Source organism: Equus caballus, chromosome 1, assembly GCF_041296265.1.
Source record: "Equus caballus isolate H_3958 breed thoroughbred chromosome 1, TB-T2T, whole genome shotgun sequence".
Lineage (NCBI taxonomy): Eukaryota > Metazoa > Chordata > Mammalia > Perissodactyla > Equidae > Equus > Equus caballus.
Genome location: NC_091684.1, coordinates 109912051 through 109930397, shown reverse-complemented (window position 1 = coordinate 109930397; position 18347 = coordinate 109912051).

Genomic DNA, 18347 nt, shown 5'->3' with positions numbered 1-18347 from the left:
CCCCCTCTCTGGAAAGGACCATCAATTCATTCACGTAGGAGAGAATTGGGTTAACTTCATGGGCACGGAAAAAAATGACAGTATCTTCCACTGTTACTGGGCTGTGGCAAGGTTTCACAGCAAGCAGCCTCACTGTAATCCAACACATGAGAAGCTGTTGTTCAAGTAATTCACATGAGCCATCTTTTGCCAGCTTCAATTTTGTTCACAGGCAAATACAAAGTTGAAAAACTAAATGCAAAGAATGATTTCTGATTGTCACTGGGATGGAAAATAGATACTTAGAGTCTCACCCTATGGGTGGATTTTTTTGTTTTTCTGAAAATACACCAATCATGTATTGTGTCCAACCAAGGATAGAATTGGGACTAGGCCAACTTCTGTGCCTTGAAACTAATATTTGGGCTGAATTGAAGCTTATTTTTTCTTCCTCAGAGTTTGTCTCTCCCCACCCCCACTTTCCAATTAGCATGGTCCATATCCTTTACTACCATATGGCCTGTGTTTGCTACTTACTATATTCATAGTGTATATTTTAATTTATATCTCTTAATTTAAATTGTATCTCTTAATTTGAGTATATCCTAAAGCTCAGTAAAGAAGTGAAAATGATAAACATCACTGTGGATGCAATTAAAAAATGGTGAATCCAAAATCCAAGGGGAGAAAGAGAAGAAAGAAAAAAGAAAGAACATTAATGGAAATGGGAGAATAAATATGAGAAAACTCAGGTTTTAGGAATGTGTTATATTTATGGAAAATGAGTTTTGAGAAAGAAGCAAAATAAGAAACATTTACCGATGATGGTGTATTTGGCAAGCTCATCATTCGCTGCCTTTGATTGATATGAATGTACATAGACTGTGTTTCTCCAAATAGACTGTTAGCTTCTTAAGATTAGAGAGAGTGTTTACTTTAAAAATAAAGGATCATTTGTCCTGCTCAATGTCTAAAAGGCCTCTTGCCAAGAAGCTTAATACTTATGATTAGGACAGGAAAACGACCCAGAAGTGTCAAGGTTTATAGAAGGTTATAATCCTTCCAGATACTCTCCCCAGGAACCCCATTTTCCATCCCAGCGGCAACTGAACACCCCTCTTCTTGCAGCAAGAGTGGTCCCCATCAGTGCCTTTCATAGACGCAATGCCTTTTCTCTCTCAGAGGACGAGGTCTCAGCTTTGCCCTCAGAGTCTGCAAAATGCACACAAACCTTTGCATTCTAAGGATGGATACTGATAGTAACTGTGGGCAAATGAAATTAGGCAGCACTGAAAATGTCATGGAGGCCCAACAGCATCTCCAGCAAAGAAGTATGAGGCTTAGAGGTTAATTATAGGTTACGAGTTTCATGGTTCCAAGCCCAGCAGAGAGCAGCCACAGCTGTGTGCCTTCCTGAGGGCTGGGGGGGCGCCAGGCCTGTGCACCCCAGGTGGGCATGGTGCAGTGTAATGCTTAACCCTCCCGCTGATCAAAGAGGATGAAGGGTTCCTGGAGAGCATGCAGGAAGAAAATGAATGAAAGAAAATCCACAAGGTGTTGAATGCCCCTAAAACCTGAATCAGGAGTATGAGTATAGAGAAAGCATATCGAGGTGAGGGAAGAGGAACAGCCCTGCTCAGATTAGGGTCCTCCCCCAGCCCCCAGCTTCCTCACTCTAAACCCTTTCCCGCCCCTCCAGGCACTCTCCTCCCCAATGGAACAGCAAGTAAGGAGGGTTGAGGAGTGTGACAATCTGAAGAAGAAGGCTATCTTACCTCTGTCTACCTGTAATGGGCAGATTTGTGTCCCTTCCTAATTCATATGTTGGAGTCCTAACCCCCAGTATCTCAAAATGTGACTGTGTTTGGAGATAATGCCTCAAAACAGGTGATTAAGGTAAAATGAGGTCATGAGGGTGGGCCCTAATCCAGTAGGACTGGTGTCTTTATGAGAATAGATTAGGACACAGAAAACACAGAAAGAAGGGTGACCATGTGAGGACACAGGGAGAAGAGGGCATCTTCAAGTCAAGGAGAGAGGCCTCAGAAGAAGCTGATCCTGCCAGCACCTTGATCTCAGACTTGCAGCCTCCAGAACTGTGAGAAAATAAACGTCTGTCGTTTAAGTCACCCAGTCTACGATATTTTGTTATGGCAGCCTGGGTAAGCTGATATGCTACCTTAACCCTCTCCCTAGCTCTTCACACATCCTTATACCCTGGCCATAATTAATTGCAGTTCCTTGAGCCCACCATGCTTTCTCCTCCTTCAAACTTTTGCACCTGCCTTTCCTTCTGCTTGGAATGCTCTTCCTCCCCTTTCTTCAGCTGGCTCATACCTACCGGTACCTTAAGATCCCCCTGAAGTGTCAGCTCCTCCAGAAAGCCTTTAAAGAGTACGCTTCATTGTGCCCTTCCACCCCCCTATGCCACCACTGCCTCCCTACCACCTACATCCCATTGCCACCTTTGCCAACGTCTGCCCCAGCATTTATTCCATTGTTGAGGGCACTCACTGTTCTTCTCCCTGGCTAGCCTTTGATCAGTGTCTTTCATCTCCATATTTCTGCCCCTGGAAGAGCCAGGCCCCGAGCAGTCAGTAACTACTGGGGAGAGAACAAATGAATGAGGACACAAGAAGTACCCTTCCCCACCTGAGCCATCCAACAGCTGTGGGACAGGACAAAATGGCAGGAGAAGCCCATGAGCATTGGGAGGACAAGAGGAAAGGGACATGATAGCGACAATAGCTATAAAACCACGCCTGGCCAGGCAGGAAGTGAGAGCAAGAGGGACTACCCAGGGCCCAGAGTCTCGATACTCAAAGTGTGGTCCACGGACCAGCAGCACTGGCGTCACCTGGGAGCTTCTTAGAAATGCAGATACTCAGACCTCATCCCAGATGTTCTGCATCAGAATTTAAATTTTAACAGGATCCCCAAGTGATTCATCTGTGTGTTATAATTTGAGAAGAATACAACCGGCCTAGGATGTTATCAAAAGTGGCCTGGGGTTGGGCAAATTTAAGCAGCATTTTCATATTTATATTTATTCCCCTCTTCCTTCTATTTGGGGCTTTGGAAGAGAGGACTAATGAACGATTGGCTCCAAAGAAGATGCTGGTTGTTTCATTTTCCTGGAATCACCATACTGCAGAGTCCCTCGGAGAGGAAGCCTGGGTGACTAATAACAGGGCAAGCCACTGAGGGAGGGGTCCACCTGCTGTTTTGTTTTGTGTCTGATTGTTGTTGTGGCAACGCCTCTGAATCAGAATGAAAGTTGAGATGCTAGACTTCCGGATCACGGGGGCTGCCTGAATTTCCCTCTCCCAACTCCTGTTAAAATAACCACGAACATCCAAAAGGACCGCCAGGACTTAATTGAGACTAAACCCCAGGATCCTGAATATGGGTTGTCCAGTTTCTCAGGAGACTTGCCCTTAACACAGATCACAAGGGATGACCAAGGAAGCGTGCCCCCTCCCTCCACAGGGAGAATGGAAAGGAGGGTTCTTCATCAGGGACCTGGGCTGATTCCCCACTCAGAAAGCCTGATAGTCAACCCCTGGCTGCCTGAGGACACTCACCCCACCTCTCTCATCTTGTTAAATCTATCTGTGCAATTGCAAATCCCAGAAAAGCACAATGGGCCTAGGGGAAGGGGGGCCAGGGTACAGAGTATGTTCTGGGATGCCAAGTAATACAGTAATATAGGGAGTGGGTAATATAGTAATATAGGTCTGGGTGGGGATGGGAAGCACATCTAATAGTGTATAACAAGCCACCCCAAAACTTAGTGGTTAAACAATGAAATTTCTTTTGCTCAAGGGTCTGCAATCTGGGCAGGGCTTGGTGGGGAGAGCTGGACTCTGCTGTCAGCTGGGGCAGCTGGAAGGGTGAGGGCTGGAATCGTTTGCATGCCTGGCTCCTGGGCTAGGAAAACTCCAACAGCTGGGGGCTGGAATAGCTGGGCCTCCTTGGCATCTCCATTTGTTCGTGATCTTTCTTCATGATCTCTCCAGCGTGGCAGCCACGGGGAAGCTGGACTTCATCCATGTCCACTCTGGGCTCCCAATGCACATACCTCAGAGAGGAAGCCATGTGGCTTGTATGACTTAGTCTTTAGTCATACAGTGTCATTTCTGCTACATTCTATTGATGGAGGCAGCTACAAAGCTCCACCTAGACTCAAGGGGAGAGAACACAGCTCTCCCTCTCAGTGAAGGAGGGTCAATGCCACATTGTTAGAAGAACCTGTCGGATCTTGCTGTGGCCACCTTTGGAAAATATAATCTGCCATGTACATTGAGGGCACTGCATTGTTGCAATTAGAGTTTCTCATGTGCTGTTTCAGGCCACAGAAAGACAATGGAATTTCAAATTATTTAATAATTAATTCACTTCCCATTTACAAAGGAATAGTCAGGGAAGCAGGAGAAATTCCTGCCACCGTCTAACAGAACACACTGCTAGCTAGGCATCGGAAACTAAGCTGGAGACTATGCATCTTAACTTGCTCGCCAATTTAATATTTAAGAGGAAGATTCTGGAGATCCAGAATACAACCAACTTGGATAGATTTCTCCTTGTTTAAGAAGTGAGTGTGCCTGTGTGGGAGGAGGAATAAGGATACACAGAGTCTATGAAAAATATTCTGTAGCATAAAACCAGGGACTCCCTAGACCAATGCCACAGAGAACAAACATGCTTGTTTAAAAAATAGTTGATTATATAAAACAAGAAAAATCTTAATCTTGCTGTTTTGTATTCTTAATAAATACTAGATAGTATGTACTTTCTGAAATAAGAAATAAAGCATTAGGTGAAAAAGGTGAGGCTTGAGATTGTAATTGAATTTGAAAAGGAAGTTGACAAATAAGAATTGGATTCAGGTAAACTAAAAATAAAATTGTGGAATTGAAATCTGATTTTGAGGCAGTAAAGATCAGAATTGAAATTGCAGAAAACCAAATAAATGCTATAGAAAACAAGCTAGGAAAGTTTTCTATCAATGTAGAGAAAAGAAACAACAATAAAAATGATGAGAGAAAAGATGGATGATTTGATAGATCGAAAGTAAGAACTTAATATGTGGATAAAAAGAACCCCCCCCCCCCGCAAGGAAAATATAACCAGAAGAAATGATGTTGCTGCAATATTGAAGGAAAAGAATGGAAGAAAACTTTTCAAACTGAAAAAAAATTGAATGTACAATTTAAGATAGCACACCATTTCCAGGCAAAATTAATGAAGAAAGATGCACAATTAGACATAATCTAGCAAATTTGTTTGAATATAAAGGATTTTTTAAAATTCTACAAACATTCGGACAAAACATGAAAGTTTCTTGACATCAAAGGAAAATAGGCTGAATGGAGAATGTATTACAAGAATGGATGCTGGATGGTAACGGAGCAAAGTCTAAATGGTACTCAGAGAAGATGCTTATGACTCAAGCTGAAATGTTGTTACTTTGCAAAGAAAACAAAAAAAGACGTTCTTAGATATTCAAATCAAGGGCTCAAAAAAGATACCACCCATGAGCTTTTCTTGAAAAATTTGCGTCAAGATACGCACGAATGAAACAACATATTAATTAAAGACAAAAAGTCAAGAATAGCAAAAGTGGGTTCAGAAACATTGTGACAGTCCCAGCTAAACATACAGAATTAAGTTTAAAAAAATGTTGTAAATAGAGTATCAGTACAGATGGAAAGATTTTTGGTGTTGTTTCTTGAAGCAGAATAAGTAAAAATAAAACTTATAAAAAATAAGTCCGTGATTCCAATGATTTTTGGCAAAGAATGGGGGAAAGAAGGGTAGGAGGGGAATTAGAAGGGTACAAAATTCCTCATCTTAGAGAAGAAGGAAACAAAGTTGTTATATTACTCATAAATTTGGTAATTAGGGAATCTACACTCTCAAGTGTGATTTTGGAAAACCTAATTAGAAGAACTTGTAAGAGAACATATGCTTGGAAAAATGGGGAAAATAGAAACCCAAAAAAATTGTAATACCGGGAAGAAAACAGTGTAACTCAATGGTCAAAATTGTAGGCTTTTGAGTCAGGAAAATCTGTCTTTTTCTGGCACTTATTGATTTTTGTCTGAAAATTTATTTACCTACTTGGAGCCTCTTTCTCTATCTGTAAAACAGAAATAACATGTACTTCATAGGGTAGTTGTAGAGATTAAAGGAAATGTTTATCTAAAGAACTTGGTCCAGTGCCTGGCCTCGGTATGAGTCAATAAACATGTTGTTGTTGTAAATTGTTGTTACTGTCATTATTTTTTTTATTATCACTTGTAGTAAAAGATTGAAAATGCTTGAGTCTCATTGTGTGCCCTTCCTCAGAGAAGCTCTCCTGGTTCTGTTTTCTGAATCCTTTCCTCAATTGTATCTGATTTTTTACAATTCTTTGATTTGCATCCTGTCCTAGATTTCTGATCAGTTCCTCAGACTCAACATTTAGAATGTTCCTTTCTTTTCCCATGATCACGTGTGAGTTTTTCTTGTTTTCATGCCTGCAGCTGTTTCTCCTGTCTGTGTTCAGACTCAGTTGCTCTAAAATGTGGCTGAGCAAAAACTCCAGCTATCCCAAATAATTACCCACGACGAGAGGAAGGACAGTTATAACAATAAATTTAAATGATTTAACCACTTATATTAAGATACTAAGACTTCAGGATTGGGCTGAGAAAATCCAACTCTGATCTGTCAATGAGAAACATATCCAAAACAAAAGGACACAAATAGAATAAAAATTTAAAAATGAGTAAAGATTTACCTTCATTTTTTTGTTTATATTTTTCTGGTATTAATATTAAATTCAGACAAGACTAGATACAAAGCCAAGAAATGTTAAATGGGTCAATGTGTGCATAAAAGTGTGCAGTGTTCAAGGAAGATATAAAAGGCACAAATGTTTTATGCATCAAATACGTAAAACAAAGATGGACAGAAACATAATTGTTTCATGTGAGCGTTTTATAGAATTACCAGTCTTTGAAAAAACAAGTAGAACAAATAGATGTTTTAAGGGATTTGGGCTATATATAATTCAAAAGTATTTAAAACAAAATCAAGAAAAAACAGAAGAAAAGATTTTCTAAAGATAAGCATAGAAAAATGAATGAATTATTAAAAATATAAACGGTCAAGTTAATCCACAAATTCAAGCACTGTTTTTACTTTTAAGACAACTTGAGAATATATAAAAAGTAATGAGAGAAAACAAAAATTAAAAGTAGAAAATAATTATAAAAATGAAAACAAAAATTATGACAAATAAGAACATATTAAAAAACATCATGCTAATAAATTTGAAAAGCTGAATTAAGTGGATATTTTCATAACAAATTTTACCTGACCCTCAGGTAATCACCTCTAAAGATGCCCCATTGTTTGAAAATTTTACTGGTCGTAACTTTCAGACTTTCAGAAAGATAATTCCATGTTATATGATTTTTCCAGATATAAAAACAAAAGCTGAAAATATAAACGTTCATTTTATGAAGTCAGCATAACATTGATATAAAACTGAAAAAGAAGCACAACAAAAGAAAAATAAATGCTGTTATAATTTTGCAACAACGTGTTAAATATTTCAATGACATGAGGAAAATCAAAAGATAAGCCAATGTTATCTTTCTCATGACAAAGCGATTCTAAAGTTCATACGGATGAATAACACGTGAAAAAAAACATTAAGAACAAATTGAAATAGAACTGGAGCAATTAGATTAAGGAGGCATGCCCTCCAGGTATTAAAATATATGGCGAGCAACATTGACAAAGCAGTATGGTACCAGTTCAAGAACCGGCAGACAGATTGATAGAATAGAACGATCAGCCCTGAAATAGCCTCTAGCATATATCCCAGCTTAATAAAGTCAGCACAACAAAAGATGCGAAGGGAGAGGTGCTTCATCAAATGGTTGAGAAGATTGATTAACGCAAATTATAGCCTCACCACGCCGCAGCCCCAAACAAAAACAACAATAAAAACAGATGGGTTAGAGAACCACACATAGACAAAAATAGACATGAATAACTATCAGATCTCTGGGGAGGGAAAGACACACTAAGCATAAAAGCAATGGAAGTAATTACAAAGGAAAAGCTAGATAGATTTTATTATTACACGATTAGAACTCGTCTATATCAAGAAACATCATTCACAGCAATAAAGTCACAAACTGGGAAAAGTAGTCTAGCAACAGGGCAGAAGGATAATCTTATCAAAACATGAATGGCTCCTACAAATCAGTAAGTAAAACTCTAGAACCCCAAAAGAAATGTGGGCAGAGGATCCACAAAGAAAATTTAAAGAAACACAAAATCCAGTGAACATGCAAAAATGTTCACCTTGATGACTAATGAAACAAATACTAGTTCAAACAAATACAAGCTACATGCTATTCACCCACTAAAATTGTAAAACACTCTCTAGAGAAAATTTTCCGTGCCGGTGAAAGTTCGATGGAAAGGCTCCCTAATAAATTGCTGGTAGAAGAATGGATTTGTTCGAACTCTGTGGAAAACGATTTGGTAATATCTACCCAGGTACTCAAATTGTTCCTTCCTTGGATCAGTAATTCCCCTCCAATAAATCTATCCTAAGAAAATAATCAGAGACATGAGCAAAAATATAAGTATATCGCTTTATTGTTTAATGTTTATTGAATAATTATGTATATCACTGAAAATGGGAAAGAATGCGTATGTTCATTAATAGGAGACTGACAAAATTACATTACATTTTCAAGAAAAGACAGTATTGGGGCCGGCCAGGTGGTGTAGTGGTTGAGTTTGTGCAGTCGGCTTCAGCAGCCTGGGGTTCGCCAGTTTGGATCCTGGGTGTGGACCTATACACCACTTATCAAGCCATGCTGTGGTAGGTGTCCCACTTGTAAAGTAGAGGAAGATGGACACGGATGTCAGCTCAGGGCCAATCTTCCTGAACAGAAAGAGCAGGACTGGCGGCAGATGTTAGCTCAGGGCTAACCTTCCTCAAAAAAAAAAAAAAAAAAAAAAAAGACAGTATTCAGCCATTTAAAAATATCTTTTATAAAATATTATAAGAAGGAGGAAAGCTCTTAATGAGTAAGAAAAGGGAGGATTCTAAATTGTATGTGTGGTATGATCCAATTTTTGTTATATACGCACGCACACACACACATACACGCATACACATCATACTTAGGACCATGGATCTGGAGTCAGAGTTAGAATTTGAATCACAATTTACCACTGACTAGTTTATGACCTTGGATAATTTACTTAACCTTTCTGAGCCTTGATTTACCCACCTTTGAAATGTGAATAGCAATAGTACACATCCCAGCACGTATTGGAAGAGTTGTGCAATGTCAGGTGTCTAGCACAGAACCTGGCTCATAAATGGCAGATTTTGCCTTCACCTACATTTCTGAGTTGAGATTTTAAAAAAGTAAACATGCAATGGATTACAATTTTTAAAAATTTCTCCTGAATATTAAAACCTGTTTACACATTCCATCATTTCTGAACCCAAATTGCCTCATTCCATGGGAACCCTCCAGCAAATTGACATTTTTCATCCCCCTTGCCCCAGCCCAAAGGCATAAAATGAAACCTAGGTTGCTGTCAAAACCAGTCTGCTAAGATAATTTTGAATAAGAAATCACGTAGGAGTCCCTTTGTACGCTCTCCTTTCTAGCTCTTATCTCTCTAAGCAAGTGTTCTCTCATATCCTGTCCAGAGGCCTCTTCCTAACTGTAAAGATGAGAGGATATCTTTGGCACAACCCCCAAGGTGGTGTCGACCCCCAGCTCCACCCAAACCGTAGATGGACGCTAAACAAGTTGCAGCCAGAGCAAACTCTTGCGGAGTTCCAGATCCCTTGAATAAAGGAATCAGTACGTCTGGAGTTACCAGTCAAGGAGGAGCCTCGTAAAAAATGTAAGAAAACCAGGACTTCTAGAAGGAAATATAAACCAGGCTGAGACAGGGGAAAACGTGCTTTTGTCCTTTTAATGTTCTCATTGAGGAGGACATGCAGAGACCACGTCTTTCTTCCTCTGTATGCCTGTATTCAAATATGTTGGAAGTCAATGACTGAGAATTGCAGGGGAAGATATAGAACAGGTGGTACAGAAAATATGGACCAGGGGAAACATGGGATCCTTCAAAACTGAATCCCAAAAAGAGAAGAGGCTTCAAGATGAGGGAAGCGAAGCCTTTCTTGGAATAGCAGAAACTCAACGTGCCACCATCCAGAGCAATTACTCCTCAGGGGCAAGAAACACTTACGTATATTTCCCAGGGGCCAGGAAGTCATCTGGGATGAGATTGGAAATCAGTGTGATAAGGGCCATGACGAGATGGCGGAACAAAGAGCAGATGCTGCAAGTCCTCCAATGTCAGTGTGACGTGAAGACAAGCACAAAGCCAATATCGCGGCTAGAATTATGAAAGAAACAAGGTTCAAGCTGAGGTCATTTGTTGCATCAATACGTTAGAAAGTCTTAGAGGTCGATAAAACCTCATGCTATAAGAAGAGTCAAGTACAGCAACTTAATTATGTTAATAATATTAGAAAAAAATCAGTGTGAACGCATGAAGTTAAAAAGCAGTATTTTTCCAGCTAGAAGTTTTCAACAGTAGTAGCGTTTTGTTCACTGCCTATTCTCACATGAACTCCCAAATGCCCAGATTTGGATCTCTCATACTGCACTGGAAGGAACTAGTACTCCTTGTGCGTGTGCTCCCCCACACATAGACACACGCACAGTAGACTGGGCCTGAATACCCTATTGTTGCCAGAAGGCAGAGATAGTCTCAAAGATGCCAGGGACAGAGCTGAAAGGACAAAGGAGCCAGCTTAGAGGCCTCTCACCAGCCAAATTGTAATTTGAGCGTCAAAGAGGGTATAATAATTGTGGTTAATTGAAATATGATGAGTTTGTGAAAGCCCATAATTTTGTAATGATATTAAGCAAAAAGTTTATATAAAGTGTACAAAAGGCGATTAGGATGAGCGTAGGAGTTTGGCTATAAAGGGATCTGTTTAATTTTTTATTAGTTTTAATGAGAGGAGGTTAATATAAATTGGTATTTTATTTCTTCTGCTAATTCTCTGTTTGATTTTAAAACACAGAGCGTCTAGCTGCATAAGTAGAGAAGGAGAAATACAGGGAACTCTGAGTTAACCAAATCGCCCTGGGAAGATATACAGAATCAAGCAGGAAGGACTCGCAGGCCAGTGCTCACACACAGTAACTCGGCCCAGAGGAGGTTCCGAACTGCGTGCCAAGATGACAAATCGGCCAAATGTCTTAAACAGGAGCGCTCATTGCTCAACCTTGGTTCTACTTCTCCTGGGAGATGAGCCCTCTAGATGGCTCCGCTAATTATCCTGAGACATTAGTATGGCACCCACAGGTTTTCAAGAATGCCAATAGACCAGCTTATCACAATGACAGGACAATGGGCTGTGTCACACTTGGCTGAGAAAGACCTCAACATTTGATAGGGAAATTCCAGGCTACTAAAAACTGAAATCTACAGGAAAAGTGTGGACCTAAAATTTTTCTTAATTAATGTAAAAGGCGAAGATTGTCTTAGAAAGTTTCAGCCTGATGTCCATGGCTTTGTTTTGAATGGCCTTGGAAGAAATGGCCTGGCTTATCCCATAACCAAGAATCAACTGATTAATCAGATTCTGTGACCTTGGCTGTCTGAATGGATAGCCATTTTCTTTTGGATCTGGGTAAGAATGCTGTAACGTTGGGGAGATTTTTAATTAATTACTGCTGTAATTTTAGGAAGCATAGAAGTAGTATTAAAATAATAAAGGAATAGGGAAGACAACGAGATGCTGAAATTTTAGGAATAGGTTTGGGTATAAGTATAGTGACTTTTTTGGTGATCATTGTTTTATTTGTTTGTTTTGGGATTTTTGTTTTTTGATGTGTTTTTGGATGCGTTTTATTTGTTGTTTGATGTGTTTGAAATGCTCAAAAGAACATCAACTAAAACAGGGCCTGAAAAAATGTCCTTTAAAAAAAATGACACACTGAGGATTTTTATGAACTTTTCAAGGTCTGTTTCCACTGCAGTTTTGGGAGTAGAAGCCCGATAGTAATGGGTTGAGGGGTAAATAGAACAGGGCTGGGACTGGCATAAGGCAAATGAGGCAATCGCCTTGGGAGCAAAATGCAAGGAGATGCCCAAACACTAAGCAATCAAGATTAATAATATTTTAAGGCAGTATTTTTAAAAAAGTAAAGATTAATGCAAAAAGGTCCGTGATGAACAAAATATCAACATTTTAAATACTACAGGGTGGAAATTAAGAGAATATGGACAGTAGGGGTGCACAATGGGTTCTTTTTCCAAAGCTGACTGTGCAAGGAAAGAGGTTATGCTAGGAAGAGACCCAAAGTCCATGGAGGTGAGTTGGCTGGCTTGTTGGGTTAAAGATGGGAGAACCTGAAACGTATTTATAGACTGAGGAGGGGGCCTAAGCCCTTTCCTTCCTCATCCAGCCGTGCAGTTACAGGGGGCATATGGTTTCTTCCTATGTACATAGTATTAGGGTGGGAGGGGGAGGGGAAAGACTATCGTGGGAAAGCAGGATGTCTTGCCTCAAATGGAAAGCAATTCTATCCTCCCAGGGAATGCACAGATCTTCTTTTCCTTTTTCCCAGGCTGTGAGGATGGGATGAGCCCTTGTGACAACCTCATGCATCCCCTCTGCCCACTCCCTGCCTAATTACCACAACCACCAGGAGTTTCTAGCCACGCCCACTTTTCTTTTAAATTGGCACCTTTTATCTTGGCCCACTTTTCTTTTAACTTGGCATTGGTGGGTGGGATCAGGGAGAGAAACTCTACCCCTTGTTATTTGAAGTGCATTCTGGGGACCTACCATGTGGCCACCACCTGGGAGGTTGCTAGAAACGCAGCCTCTGGGCCTGCCTAATTGAGAAGCACCTCTTATCCCTCTGGTCTCAAACTTGTGGTGCGTCAGAGAGACCTGGGGGTCTTCAACAAATGCTAATACCAGGATCTCACCCCAGATCCTGATTTGACGGTCTGTCCTCAGCCCCCTCCCCATCATGGCCTGGGTGTCAGAAGTTTTAAAAACTCCCAGGTGATTCTAAAGGGCAACGATGCAGGAAAATTTGAGAACCACTGCTCTGTGCCTCCTCTCCGTCACCTTCTAAGCCCATTTGCCAGCTTCTGTGTGGTCATTTCCATGCAACTAGGAGAGGGCAGACAAGAAAGGGAATGATCATTCCTTCCGCCTTTGACTGAGGATCATAGGCAGGCAATTGGACGATTTCCCCTTTAAGGGTATTGTGCCTTAAACTTTTGCACAATGAAGCCAATGAGTTACCTGTAAGTGCATTAGTGGCAGGTTCTGTGTCTTCCACACTGCTGGGCTCCCAGGGCCTGTGCACGCCAGAGCGAGTGCTCACATGTTATCATGTCCCTTTGAAATTCCGATGAGCGCTCCAGGTTGGAACACCCTCGTGCATCAGGGAACAACTTTTCAGCTTTTATTTTCAAACTTCAAAGTTCAGTTTTGAAATAAAGGGTTTATTTCCCCGCATAAGCCTACAGTTTTTCCCAGGACAGATTTATGTTTAATCAACTTTTGGGGAACTTCCTTGGTGTCAGCAGTTTGCTCTCTTTTCTCTGAAAACTGCTTCAGAACTGCAACAGCTGAGTATTTGCCTTATTTTTGATCTTTGAGATGATATAGCAGCTTTCTTCCACACAGCCTCAAATTAACCGTCGAAGTCAGGATTTAACTATTTTGAGGCCTCTTTTCTTTTTTTTCAAACCAAATACAATTATTTGATCTAATAACTGGCCAATAATACAAACCTTAAAATAGGAAGGAGGAGGAAGAGGAGATGGGTAGAGGAGAAGAGGAAAAGGAAAAAGATGAGGATTCACAATGCAACCAACAGCTTTGATGAAAGAGACTTTGGGAGCAGGGTATGTCTCATTCATAGAACAGCACTTAGCGTCTAGTAGGCACCTGTTAATTACTGTTTGAATGAGTGAATGATCAGTTAATCTGCCATCCACTGCTCTCTGTCAAATCCAAAGGCTCTTCTCTGAATGAAATCACCACAGGAGCATGAAGTGGGGAAGAGAGGGTAGGGAGATTCTTTTTCTGGAGTTATAATGATCCACCTAGGGTCCAGCTGAAAATTAGGGGCCAGCTCGTGAGAAGTTCCCTACCTTTTCCACCCAACATAGGATTTAGCTGCAGGAAGCATGGCTATCCACTCAAATCTCATTCCTGGGGACCACCTTGCCCATTTCTGTTGGGAGACGGCAGATGAGTGGCAAAGAAGCAGCCGGCTGTAGCCCTTTCGGCTCCTGGGATGGACTGTGCTCCTGCTCCCAGAGAGAGACCTGCAGAGGAACCTCTGTGAGCTCCATATCTAGCCTCGCAAATGCAAATTGATGTTTAGGTCTGCTGTTCACACAACCCAGGCAGAGAACAGGGCGAAAGCTGAATGCGCTCCTAGGAATTCACGTGAGTCTTTTGGTCACTTAAGATCGGAACCCTTGCTGGAAAAAGAATGGAGCATTTCATCTGGGTGAGCTCGACTGTAACTGGGCACTTCTGTAATGTCCTACATCATTTGCTTTTATTAATAAGCTCTTATAGCGGAATTCTGAAAATCTGAGTATGCTGTTACTGTCTAATCTTATAACAAACTTATTTCAAATCTCAAGTTTTGAAATGGCCCGGTAAAAGCAGAGAAATCTTCCATTCCTGTTTGCTGCAGAGCCACACATGTAAAAATAATTATGAACTGTGCTTTTTCACTATCACTTTTTTGAAGTCCCAGGAAGCACCTTTGGAGGAATGCTGGGCTGGGCATAGGCTTTTTTTTTTTTTTCTGCTTTGTCTCCCCAAACCCCCTCGTACATAGTTGTATATCTTAGTTGTGGGTCCTTCTAGTTGTGGCATGTGGGACGCCGCCTCACCGTGACCTGACGAGCAGTACCATGTCCGTGTCCAGGATCCGAACCCTGGGCTGCAGCAGCAGAGCTCGAGAAGTTAACCACTCGGTCACGGGGCCGGCCCCTGGGCATCGGCTTTTGCAGATTTGAAGAGGACAAACTGAGAGGAAGGGCATCCTCCATACACCAGATGGATAGCCTCTTTCCATGAGCCTGCTACAAGTCATCATTTATTCTCCGATGCCACAGGCTGTTCACCCTGTCTGGTATGTTGGCCCCTGGAGATGAGGCTGTCCTAAGAAAGGAGTGAGAGGGAATGGTTGTAATACCTCCCCATGCAAAAGCCGTGTGTAATGAGGTAATTTATCTTATTACAGACCCACATATCAATTCACAGTGCATTTAGTGCATCATCAGGGAACAAAATCAGCTTCATATTGAGGAAAGTGTGAGTGATAATTATAATCAGAGAGCTTAACCCTATTTACTTTTAAACATATTGAAAGTAACTTATAAACAAGAGTTCATCCTATTTCGATTTCAGTTTTTAACAAAACTGATTTAGGAAATGACGTTTTCCTTTGGATAGTAACACTTTGGAGACATCTCACTAAAAGGATTAAAGTTAATGCCCCTCTTTATCTGAATGGGTTTTGCACAGGCTGCTTCCCTTGTCTGGAATGCTCAGCTCCTGGGTAATTTGTCCCATTTCTCAGGCCTCGGTTTATGTTATGGACTGAGTTGTGTGCTCTCAAAATTCATATGTTGAAATCCTAGCCCCTAGTACCTCAGAATGTGACCTTATGTAGAGATTAGGTCTTTATAAGGGAAGTAAAGTAAAATGACGTCATTGATGTGGACCCTAATCTGATAGGACTGGTGTCCTTGTGAGACGAGGAGATTAGGACCCAGACACACACAGAGGGAAGACCACGTGAAGACACAGGGAGAAGACGGCCATCTACAAGCCAAGGAGAGAGGCCTCAGAAGAAACCAACCCTGCTGACACTTTGATCTTGAATTTCTGGGCTCCAGAAATGTAAGAAAAACCATTTCTGTTGTTTAAGCCCCCAGGTCTATGGTATTTGTTATGGCAGCCTGAGCAAACTCATGCAGATTACCCATCACTTCTTCACAGAGGCTTTTCATCTGAGTTAGGTCACTCTATTATGGTCCCTTGAGCTACTCTTTATTATTCTTTCACAATTCTTGTCATAAGTTATAATCACTGTATTTTATACAACCTAAGATGCCATTGATTATAAAATGCACCATTATTGTATGTACCTATGAGAAAGTTTCTTTTTTTAAAAAAAGCTCAAGGTGGAGAATTTAGCATGGGACCCCACACACAAAGCTGGCCCACCAACGCAGTCACAACAGAAATAAATCCAGCAAATAGAAAAGGACAGCAAGGAAACACAACCTTAGTCCCTGGCGGAAGGAGGAGGAAAACTCTCGCCTGGCAATTTGAATCAGAAGGTGATCATCATGCAGGTTTGTGGTCTGAAGTCCAACCACAAGTGTGGCTCAGAAAACCTCAATCAGAGAAAGTAGCTTAAAGGGAGTCTCATGTTGGGAGTAGCCCCAGGTAAGAGAAACAAATGCAGCTCCTCTCGAAGAACTTGACTCCCTTCCAGGCCAACTCTAACAGAAGACATGTTAATGGTACAGTGAGTCTTGATATCGGATATGCTGACGGTTAAAAAAATAGACGTATCGTAAAATAAATGAGATAGGGTATCATTTATTAGCAAGGATACTTGCTTAATGTCTCAGATTCATAGATAGCATTGACATCTGTTTGCTCACAAGCTTACCTCCTTTTCCCAGTAGAGAGCTGGTACATAGCGGGCATTTGATAAATAGGAATGGAATGAATGAGTGAGTGAAGCAAATTCTTCTTGAGCTTCGCCCACTGAAGTCTTGACTTTTTTAAAAAAAAAATCCAGTTCTATCTACTAGTTACCTTTGTGTGCTGAATGAGTTTTGATTGTAGTGGAAAGAACATTAGATCTGGAAACCTGGAAATCCAGGTTGGCATCTTTATTGACTAGCTCTAAGACTCTGGGCAAAGGCTTCAACTTTCCGGTTCGCTGTTTACCTCTCTGTAAAATGGTAGGGTTGTATCCTATAATCTCCACAGTCCCTTCCAATTCTAGTAGACTGCCCTTCGATTTTATAAAGAAAATAATGAAGCAGACAGTTGGGGGGTACTTATCACTACCGTCATCACTAACCTTCTCCCAGTAATCAGATACGCAGTTGACATGGAGCTGAGAACTCAGTCATGCATGAACTCCTCATATGACTCTCTCTGCTTCTTTACTAACACCTCACCATGTGAAGACAACACCTTTCGTGATTGTTTCAAATATTTTCATGCAGTGTTGTAAATGGCAGTGGATTGTGCATAAAGGATAAAGAAACTGAGCCTGAGGAAAATAAAACACGATTGGAAGAATCAGGTATTTGTCATGGATAAGAGAAAGTCTACCACTTTGGATCAAGGCAGAGACAAATTACTGAGATCAAGACAAATTATGAGTAAGAAGTAAGGTAGATTTATAAGAAATAGGCCAACATAAATCCTGAAGCTTTGAGCCATGTGGAAGACAATTTACTGGCAATCAGGAACCAAAGGATTCTTAGGGGCTGAAGGTAGAGAGCAAAGCAAGGAGAATGTGAGGGAGAGCCTGCATATCAGGGCCAGAGTATCCACTGCTGCCCCGGCTCAGGAAACCTCCAGTCCATTCTGCCCAGTCCCACCTGGGCCGGGATGCAAAGTTCTCCTCCCCTTGTGAAAGTTCAAGCCTCCGTTTAGGTGCTAACAAGTGTCTAGGGCCAAACAGTGTGCTGTCCAGAGGCAATGGATCAGCCAAAGAAAGGACCTCAGAATAGCCTCTAGGCAATGCTAACAGTGCCCCTAGCCTCTGCCTGTGGACAGCCCACCCTCCAGCAGCTCTGCACAGTCAGAGGGCTTAATCTGGGTCTTTCTTCTGGTCTGGCAATGGCTTCCAGTCTTCTTCTCCATAGCACGGCCATTTCAGATTTGTCCCAAGCCCTTCACTGTTGACCTAAGGTTATGCCATGGAGTTGGGTTTGTTTTCTTCTCCAGGAAGGGACCTCTTCTTTCAAGGATTAAGAATCCATGAAGCGGACTTGGAGATAAAGATCTACACCCTCCCTTTTTCCCTTCTGCCAATAGTCCTATAGTCCTACATCTGTGCCTGCCCATCTGTTTCGTGAAGTTTTGACCCAGGCCTCCCTGGCTGTCTAATTTTTGTCAGGTCAACCCTGCAAAATACAGATGCATGTGATATGCAAACTATTAAATGTCCTAGGAAAGACCTCCCTCTAAACGTAACTGGGTGGTGCAGCGTGAGAGCTCCTGG